Below are 10852 nucleotides of genomic sequence, written 5' to 3'. Positions count from 1 at the left end.
TTGCGCTGGTGTTAGTACTGACGAAGCAGGGGAAAAAGCGTCATAGTAGAGGTTGGACTTTTCGGTTTTTATTTTTCGAAAATTTGGCAGAATTTTTTAGTTTTTTTTTCAGTGCAAATTTTGGATTCTTCCGGCGAAGATTTTCGTCAAGATTACTGACTTTTTTCCAGTAATTTAATGTGGCAATTCTGTGTGGTCAAAAGTCACTTGGAGTCTATCCCGGCATTTCTGTCAACGCGTATAGTTAGTTTGCCAGTAATAACATAATCTACCAATAACTTTGCGCTTCGAGGTGTGCTTGTAAAGGAATTGCTTTCGTCATTAAAAAAAATAACGAAAGTTTAATGAGACAGCTGGCAGATAAGAACGCAATTGGAAATTTAGCTCTAAAAACAAGGTTGACAAGTTTCCTATTGGTTGTCGCTCTTTTTTGAGCAAGGGGGCGGGGCATCACGGGGTCTTCGTGTTGGTGGCAGCGTTGGAACTGCGGCTCAATCGTCGCGGTAGCACTAACATGATACTCTTCATGACGACCATGCACAGATTCGTGTCAATGTCCTGCATGCTGTTGATAAACCTCATTAATTTACTAACTGCTCTAACCGGGCGACCACAGTGAACAAACAGTGCCTAGCTAGTAGGCGGCGAGGAAGTGGTGCCTTCTGGCATAGAGAGGTTATGTAAGCAAGCGGAAAAATTCCTCAAATTATTTTACTGCGCGGCTTATCCAACCATACCATCGTCGCATCACACCCCTGGCTTCTCTACTTAGTTAATTTTCAACTCCAAGTGTAACCCGTACTAAACAGCAAACTAGCTATACCCTGCGTGTCAAGAATACTGACCTTTTTCGGTTAAAGTTGAATTTCAAAGACTAACTTCAGCGTGCTTTTATCACTTTTTTTTATTTAAACCGAAAAGTCCAACCCATGAGCGATACAGAGAAAAAAGGAATCGGAACTCTTTCCTTACAAAAATCTCTTTCGACAGTCTATAGACTGTCACAGGCTTTTGTCAATAACGTCTATAGACCTTATTGCATATAAAACCTGCAGGTTTATGGCCATACACTTTTGTGTATAGACTGGATAGACGAAAGGAAATATCTCTAGGGAGGCTATATAGTTTATAAGAAGTCTATAGAAAGCCTGTAGAGCATTTTTGTAAGGGTTGGCTGAAAAAATGTCTAGTCGAGACCCTAGACAACAACAAACAAACAAGAAGTTGAGGACTTTGACTGGCGCCCATCTTTTTTGTACAGTTTATCTTATTGTACCACTTTGAGGGTTTTTTTTTTCTCGTGTTTTTGTCGCCTAATTTTTCACTTGGCGACAACTTTGGGAAACGCCTTGTGGAAGGCTCTGGGATGACCTTCAGCATTGGTGGTTTATATGGCACTGTGAAGACGCTTCGAAACGACGTAGATATATCGCAAGTGCCCTGCAAAGAAGATAGGTTCACATTTATGGGGGTTTAACGTCCCAAAGGCGACCCCGGCTATGAGGGACGCCGTTCACATTTATGGGGGGTGTAACGTCCCAAAGGCGACCCCGGCTATGAGGGACGCCGTAGTGAAGGGCTCCGGAAATTTCGACCACCTTGAGTTCTTTAACGTTCACTGACATCGCACGGTACACGGACTTCTAGAATTTCGCCTCCATCGCAATTCGACCACCGCTGATGGGATCGAACCCTGCAAAGAAGAGACAAAAAAAATGCGTTCGTTGACCAGGAGGCTTGAGACTGATGTACAGTCAATGAGCAAAAGATTGCAGGATGTGTGATCCTAGGATTAAATTTATTGCAGCGTTATCCCGTGACCCAGCTACCTCAAATTCGTGCCAGCGGGGGGGGGGGGGGGGGGGGGGGGGGGGGGGGGGGAGTAAGCTTCTCCAGCGCTTGTAGGCGTTTCAGGGGGTCAGGTGGCTTGTTCGACAGTGCCAGAATACGTCTGCTATACTGCGCATAGGCAGCACGCGAACTTTTGCTGCTGACTGAACGGGAGTTTAGTTTGGACACATGTTTGGGCTTAACGTCTTGTCTACCGGGTGTTACAAGGAAGACTAAGCAATTTTCAAGAATAGGATTTCTGAGGCAAAAATATGGCTTTTACAGCGTGGTATTGCCAAGGTTGGCGGACGCCATAAGACCGGTGAATCATGAACTAGATAAAACAGCGCTACGGAAGACGAGACAAGAGAAAAACAAACACCAGCGCTGACTATAGCTACCAAATGGTTTATTGCTACAGCTGAGGTAGCATTAAGGAAAATGGCATGAGTAAAACACAAGAAAAAAACATGAGGAAAGTATACCGCACAACCACACAGCCCCATTAAAAACATGCCGCGTCACTAACATATGCATGTTCCTTAGATAATAGATTTATCGATGGGCTGCTGATACAGGTGTCACCTATAGCCTTGTTATATGGCAGGCCTCCGAAATGAGCCTCGAGGTTTAATCTTTATATCGGGCGATGATAGTGGTCCGGTTGAGATGCGCGTCGCAATCTTGACACTCTGCGCAATGCAATGCAAGATGGTTTCTGCGTGACCTGTTCTCTATATCGTTTGCGTGTTCACGTAGTCGATCGTTTATGCAGCGTCCCGCCTCATCGATGTAGAAATTGCCACATGAGGTCGGAATCTTGCAAACAACATCAACACGACAGTTGACAAACTTCCGCTTATGCTTCTTCTGGCAGCCTTTTTTTCTGCTTCCATCCGCGTTTACACGTTTTCACAATCCGCTAAGTTTATTCCTGGCTGAAAAAAAGCATCCTAATGCCTCCTTTGCTCACTATTTTCTTTAGATTGTGCGAAACTTTGTGCACATATGGATGCCCGCTGTTTTTTTTTTATCTGCCTGACCCGCATCGGCGCCATTTTCCTTTATATGCATGCTACCTCCCCTGTAGCAATAAACCATCTGATTGTTAGTCAGCGCTGGTGTTTGCCCTTCTTTTGTCTCGTCTTCCGTAGCGCTGTTTTATCTAGTTCTTCAAAAATGTACTAACCAGCCCGTATTTGCCCTCTTCCCGTGAATCATCTTATCTGGTAGGGTGGCTAACTAATTTCCAATAATTAACTTTAACTATTAGACTTAGTAGCCTAGTTTTAATTAGAGATTTGTAGCCGGTCGTTAGTAATAGCCATGTCGGATTTTAGAATTTCGAAAACGCGATAACCCTTGGCGCTGTGGCTCGACAAAATTTGGCTTTTTCGACTAGTTACGTGCACTGGCGGAGTTGTCTTGCCTGCATGCTTTCGAAAGCGCATGTATTTTCGCACGATGTAGCCAACTTTTGTAGCCGCGAAAAACAACAACAAAAAAGACTTACCAGCATAAGACGGTCCGTAGTCCTCCGTAACGTATGGCGACCCATTCGAATTCGCTGGTAGCGTACAAATCGCGACTTCATTGCTTTTTTTTCCTGCGGTGTCACCGTCTCGTACGTGTCACGCCTTATGACGTCACCTACGATGACGTCATCAATTGCACGTGATGCGTAATCATGGCACGCATGGCATGCCATGACTAAGTGAGCGTGACGTCACAACCACGTGACGTCACCAAACCGGAAGTGTTCCGAAAACACCTCGACGGGTTTCTTGTGCTAGGGAAACCCAGGCTAGGCATTGTCTTGGCGTCCGCTATTTTTATTTTTTTTTTACTGTCGCTTTTCCGCGAAAACCTGTGCTTGAAAAGATGGAAACAATAACGAGACGGATGTAGAAGAAAATAAACAGGCAAATAGTGTTACATTGATACCCGAAGTATGCAATATATGAAACGATGAGGCTCAGCTTGTCGCTTTACAGTCGTAAAGCGAAAGCGGCCAGACTGCGGCGACATGCGGTTAACCACATGTTACCGCATGTTCGACGAAGGAGTCTCACGATTGATGAGTCAATCACGAATTTCTCTGACTCCGTTGGGGGAGGTGTATGCATGTATACAGTACATGTGTGTACAACTGTTTCAGCCGAAGTGAAATGTGCCGAGCCACCTTTCAACGTGCGCCTCGTTAATCAGTCGAACGTACCAGCACATCGGAACACGAATTTGAGATGAATTCCTGTTACTATACTTACTTACGGTAGGGTTTGCTGGAAGGAATTTATAAAAAAGAAATCAGAATCAGGCTACCATCTGCGAGCACGGTAAGTGAAATGTCATACTTACGTTGGACAGTCTTCCGCCCTGCTAGCCGCTCTCGCACGTGTATTCGCGTCTGCTTTACGCTGTCATTGACGAGACTAAACGTAAGGTCATTTTGGCTGTGTTGAAATGGGCTCCGAATACATCGTGCACAAAAGCCATACGAGCACTGATACATAGTGCTCTGCCTCTCGATATTTCGTTAACGGTGTTGCGCCATGACATAATGCGTCATGGTCATTGCAATTACCGCGTTTGTGTAAGCCTAACGATCTCAGACGCGTACGGAACTGCAGGACACTTTGGTCGTCTTAATCAACTTACTGTACGACGTTTTGCCTGGATCTTAAGAGCGAGGTAAAAGGCGAGGGTATCACTCAGGTACACAGGTTGAAAAGACAGCGAAACGGTGTCAACGGGACCAGGCAGACGACGTTGTCGGAAGACCGGCTTCGGTTGACCGCGCCGGTAACAACTACTGACCACTATCGAGTGGTTAGTAGATCGATACTGAGATAATATAAGGCTCGCACCTTTTTCGAAGACCTTCGCAGAAATCGCGAGCTGTGGTCGCAGCCTGCCTTCAACGTTCGAACCTCGAGCCAGTCTCGAGCATTGCCGGTGCTCATGATGATCGTTGCGACTCCGCGCGTGTCTCTGAAAGCGCAAAAACATCGTCTTTAAATCGTGCATTTTCACTTTTGCTACGTGCGCATGCGCAGTGCATAAGAAGCATCCCTTAAAAAAAAGAAGAAAAAAACTTACTGGCGCTCACTTGGGCAAGAGGACGGAAATGCGTGAGCGGTCCTCGTTGCGAACTATACGCCCATTGACCACAGGCAGATTTCTTCTTAATTTTTTCTATTCTTCGTTCTTGACGTCTTCGTTCTTTCATCTTTTAGCGCTTCGTCATTGTCGACTTTGCATTCTAGATCCCTGGGAGTCATACCACTCCTGGCGCAGTGGCATGACTACCACTAACATTCGCCGACGCGCGATCTTGTGTTCTGCGAATGTCCGGACCCCGTAGAGTATCTGTTACGGGTCCAGTTGGACTTATTTTTGGAAATGTGGCGGATAGTTTGAAGGATGCTTCACTTCCGCCACCGGTTGGCCCGGTATTGCACTTCCTCCGGGATCGGCCTTGTCTTTAGCGCGTCTTTACTATCCTGTCTTTCTATCCCATCTTTCAACTCTCCTACTATCTGCAAGTGGTAGCGATTGTGGCTCGGCTTGAGCCAGTGAGCAGGCCTGTGCACTATCCTTTTCTTTCTTCCTGGCAACAACAGACAGACAGACAGATCTTGTGTTCTACGCATGCGCAGCAGTGCAGTGCAGCAACTTCTGGTTTCAGCTTCCGGTTCATGTCAGCTTTTAAATGGGAAATTTGGCTCCAAAACGTCTCATAATGCGACCCAAAAGGTAACAGACATCCCGAAGGAAATCGTTTAAATGATTTGCGTGGGGGTAATTCTTGGCTAGGGGGGATAAAAAAAAAGAAGAAAATTGATTTCGAGTGCTTGGTTTAGACGGCGATATTGGCTCAAAAGCATCTCAGATTGCAACCTGAGAGGAACACGCCGCAGGGGCAAATAGCTTGCGTGCTGTTAATGTTTGGTAAAAAAAAAAACGAAAATATGGGAGCAAGAATAAAAATTAATGTGGATTGTGGATTAGCACAGCTAATCCTGGATACACAAAGCGAAAGATGTCGACGTTCACTGTGTTCATTAGGGTTGGCGTTGACAATGTTCTACCCGGCGATGCGCTCACGAATGGGCGCGGCTCTGCTCGAGTATGAGCAATTGACACAAGGCCCACCCCCCTACGGCTTTTGCGCGCCCTGGCCTGCTGCCTCGGAGGTACAGCAGAGATCGTCGGCATTGCGGGAAAGCGGAGCACACCACTCTGTGCTGTGCAACAGCTGGCCAGAGCCGTCATACACGAGGAGCTCCAGGACGATCTCCTCGTGTACACCGACGGCTCAGTGGCCTGCGACAGCTGCTCCCTTGCTGCGGCGGCCACCATCCCCGCCCTGCGACTGCACAGCCAGCAACACGCAGCCTTCCTGGGCTCTCCACCACGGCGGAGTTGATGGGGATCCGGCTCGGGCTGGACCTGCTGATCATCCTCGGCCCTCCGCCGCCCAGGAGTGCTCTGCTGTGCGACTCCCGCGCCGCCCTCAGCCGCCTGCAATCTAACGGCCGCGGTACCCCACTAGTGCGGGAAATTCGCTCGCGCATCGAGCGCCTCGCGCAGAGAGGTTGTGCCGTGCGTGCACAGTGGGTGCCCGGTCACTGCGGCAGCGCCGGCAACGAAGAAGACCTCGCGACCGCTGCACACCAACTACCTGCCAGCGATCTGCCCCTTGCGCTGGAGGACGTGCGTGCGGCCATCCACGACCATCTCCGAAAGCAGCACCCCGACCCACGCATCGCGGGAGGTGAGCGCATCGACAGTGTCACCGGCTGTCGCGCACTTACACGGTCACAACGTGCAATGATCCTCCGCGCGCGCATTGGCTGCGTGTGGCTCGGGGAACGACGGGTGCGTCACGGAATCGCGACGAGTGATGTGTGTGACGGATGCGGTGCAGTGGAAACACTAGAACACCTGCTCCTTCACTGTGCCGCGTTCGCCGATGCTCGTCGCGATATGCTCGCGGCCTATAGTTCGCAGGGCATACTACCGGACTCCATCAAGACGCTATTGTGGCCGCAGGGCAGTGCGCGCACTCGTGAGCGAACTTTGATGAGCCTCTGTGCATTCCTCGAACACACGGGCTTGACGTCCCGTCTGTTCTCCGTCAGGTAGCTACACGCAGTGACCGAACGCTCCGCGAGTTCTACTTTGAACGATTAATAACTGGACGCCCCACTCCAGTTGTAACCATCACAGTGCTGTGCGCGTGTGTGATTCAATTCCTCTAAAATGAACTAATCACGCGCACAACCTGGACACATTTCTAATTGTGTAAATAGTTTGTACATATTACTTCTCCCCCTATCCTCTCTTGCTGTCCCCTCACCTCTTTCATTTCATTTCTCCATTCTGCCTGCTATCCTTTATTTCCGCTGCTCCAGCTCAGGTGCTTCAGTATCGATGGCAGATGCCGGGGCTAGCAAAAATCTTTTCCTTCCTTTTTACTATTATTTTTAATAAAACCACTACCACCACCACCCGGCGATGGCTTTGAAGAAAGTAAGGGCCGATGACTGGCTCCCTGGACATGCGGACGCCTCATTCGTGCTTTGATACATGTGGCGATGGTCAGAGAGAGAGACGATAATAATAATAATAATTGGTTTTTGGGGAAAGGAAATGGCGCAGTATCCGTCTCATATATCGTTGCACACCTGAACCTCGCCGTAAGGGAAGGGATAAAGGAAGGAGTGAAAGAAGAACGGAAGAAAGAGGTGCCGTAGTGGAGGGCTCCGGAATAATTTCGACCACCTGGGGATCTTAACGTGCACTGACATCGTACAGCACACTGGCCTTTAGAATTTCGCGAGACAGTTACTGCGTCATTTCCTTTTCTCAAAAACCGAAAACCAAACCATTATTGAACTTGCACCGATACCTGACAGTACACGGGCACCTTTTGCGTTTCGCCTTCATCGAAACGAGGCCGGATTTCAATACGTACTCCTGATCAGTACACGCGCGCAGTTAGCCATATATTAACATGCCCTGTCACTGAGTACTCTGAGGAACTCCTCAGGTGAGATGGTTACCGCCCGCCTTCTATTTGCTCGTATCACCTCCTTAAAATGTGCGCCATCGGTAACTGATATCTATTGCAATGCATTGATAATAATAATAATAATTGGTTTTGGGGGGAAAGGAAATGGCGCAGTATCTGTCTCATATATCGCTGGACACCTGAACCGCGCCGTAAGGGAAGGGATAAGGAGGGAGTGAAAGAAGAAAGGAAGAGAGGTGCCGTAGTGGAGGGCTCCGGAATAATTTCGGCCACCTGGGGATCTTTAACGTGCACTGACATCGCACAGCACACGGGCGCCTTAGCGTTTTTCCTCCATAAAAACGCAGCCGCCGTATGAAAATTGGTTTTTGAGGAACCGCCGCGGTGGCTCAGTGGTTAGGGCGCTCGGCTACTGATCCGGAGTTCCCGGGTTCGAACCCGACCGCGGCGGCTGCGTTTTTATGGAGGAAAAACGCTAAGGCGCCCGTGTGCTGTGCGATGTCAGTGCACGTTAAAGATCCCCAGGTGGTCGAAATTATTCCGGAGCCCTCGACTACGGCACCTCTTTCTTCCTTTCTTCTTTCACCCACTCCCTTATCCCTTCCCTAACGGCGCGGTTCAGGTGTCCAACGATATATGAGACAGATACTGCGCCATTTCCTTTCCCAAAAAAAAAAACCAATTTAATTTAATTTGAGGAAAACCCGTCGCGGCAGCCGCGGCCGAGTCCGAACTAAAGCCCCTCCATGACGCTACCGCTAAAAAACGTCATGGAGGGGCTTTAGTCCGAACCAGGGTACTCCGGCTCAGTAGTCGAGCGCTCTAACCACTGAGCCACTGCCGCGGATTTTAATGTTCTCCGGCACGGTTATTCTAAACCGGAGCTGCAACATGCTATGATAAAAATGTGCGCCCTTTAATAAATGGATAATCAGTTATTCGCCTAACCCAGTGCTCCCAGAGCAAAACGCAATAATTTGGAGCCAATGCATGAAAAGACCAGAGCAATCTCGTGTGTTCCTTGCGGCGACAACCGAGAGGTTTCAATGGTAGACTCGGCTCATTTCGCAGTCGCTAAACCGTGGACACCTGACTACCCAGTACTCGCCTCTTTACAACTGAGAGCACAGGCATAAGCGATCTAAAAGCAGCTGTTTGTGAATTTTGCTCAGGGATAGCCTGCACACCTGAAGAGCGCCGCGACAGTCTATGTAATCCAGTTACGCTGGAAGAGCTTCGTGCTGGTTTTCCAGGGAATGAACGCCTCCGCTGCAGCTGGTCCAGACGGGCTACCACTTGTTTTTTACAAAACTTTCTTCACTGAGATACATGTACATCTTTTGTCCATGCTCAATGGCCTTCTTGTCGACGGGTTTCGGCCGGAATCTTTTCGCGAGAGTCGTATAGTGCTCCTTCTAGAGAGTGGTGGTGTGCCGTCCGACCCAAAAGCATGGAGGCCTATCTCCCTCCTGAACTCCCATTATAAAATACTAGCTGCAATATTAGCACACCGCATAACGTCAGCTCTTCCTGACATAATAAGCAACGCTCAGACAATGTTGTGTTCCAGGACGCACAATTTTTTTCGTCACTAGCTTTAACCCGTGATTTGTTCACTTTTGTTACGCGCACGCAGATTTCGGGAGCTTTTGTTTCCTTAGATCAATAATAATAATTGGTTTTTTTGGGGGAAAGGAAATGGCGCAGTATCTGTCTCATATATCGTTGGACACCTGAACCGCGCCGTAAGGGAAGGGATAAGGGAGGGAGTGAAAGAGGAAAGGAAGGAGGAGGTGCCGTAGGGGAGGGCTCCGGAATAATTTCGACCACCTGGGGATCTTTAACGTGCACTGACATCGCACAGCACACGGGCGCCTTAGCGTTTTTCCTCCATAAAAACGCAGCCGCCGCGGCAAGAAAAAGCCTTTGACCGCCTTGAGCGTGACTACCTTTTCACGGTTCTAGACTGCTTTGGCTTCCCAGGGCGTCTGATAGACGTCTTGAGATTGTTGTACACCGACTTAGCAGCAAGCCTCGCAGTGAACGATCAGATAACCGACCCCATTCCAGTGAGCCGCGGAATACTCCAGGGCTGCCCACTGTCATAAATTCTTTTTCGTCCTTTGCACAGAACCGCTGTTGCAACAAATTCAAAGTTGCAAGTCGATACGGGGCTTTCCTCTCCCAGACTTGGGCGAGGTTAAAGTAGCAGCTTATAATTGGTTTTTTGTGGAAAGGAAATGGCGCAGTATCTGTCTCATATATCGTTGGACACCTGAACCGCGCCGTAAGGGAAGGGATAAAGGAGGGAGTGAAAGAAGAAAGGAAGGAGGTGCCGTAGTGGAGGGCTCCGGAATAATTTCGACCACCTGGGGATCTTTAACGTGCACTGACATCGCACAGTACACGGGCGCCTTAGCGTTTCGCCTCCATAAAAACGCTGCCGCCGCGGTCGGGTTCGAACCCGGGAACTCCGGATCAGTAGCCGAGCGCTCTAACCACTGAGCCACCGCGGCGGGGTTCACTTTTGCTACGTGCGCATGCTCAGTGCATAAGAAGGATCCCTTAAAAAAAGAAAAAAAAACTCACTAGCGCTTACTTGGGAAAGAGGACGGAAATGCGTGAGCGGTCCCCGTTGCGAACTATACGCTCATTGACCACAGGCAGATTTCTTTTTAATTTTTTCTATTCTTCGTTCTTGACGTCTTCGTTCTTTCATCTTTTAGCGCCTCGTCATTGTCGACTTTGCATTCTAGATCCCTGGGAGTCATACCACTCCTGGCGCAGTGGCATGACTATATACCACTAACATTCGCCGACGCGCGATCTTGTGTTCTGCGAATGTCCGGACCCCGTAGAGTATCTGTTACGGGTCCAAGTTGGACTTATTTTTGTAAATGTGGCGGAGAGTTTGAAGGATGCTTCACTCCCGCCACCGGTTGGCCCGGTATTGCACTACCTCCGGGATCGGCCTTGTCTTTAGCG

The 10852-nt window shown here is 48.8% G+C and overlaps 2 pseudogenes; both read left to right on the top strand.

Annotated features, from left to right (window-relative positions):
* The first annotated feature begins 5109 nt into the window (after positions 1 to 5109).
* LOC144135636 (U2 spliceosomal RNA) lies at positions 5110 to 5316 on the top strand (annotated as a pseudogene).
* Positions 5317 to 10636: 5320 nt separating this feature from the next.
* Positions 10637 to 10848, top strand: LOC144135565 (U2 spliceosomal RNA; annotated as a pseudogene).
* The last annotated feature ends 4 nt before the right edge of the window (positions 10849 to 10852 follow it).

Source organism: Amblyomma americanum, chromosome 5, assembly GCF_052857255.1.
Source record: "Amblyomma americanum isolate KBUSLIRL-KWMA chromosome 5, ASM5285725v1, whole genome shotgun sequence".
Lineage (NCBI taxonomy): Eukaryota > Metazoa > Arthropoda > Arachnida > Ixodida > Ixodidae > Amblyomma > Amblyomma americanum.
Note: the sequence above shows the minus strand (reverse complement) of the source record. Positions and strands in the feature narration are given on the sequence as shown.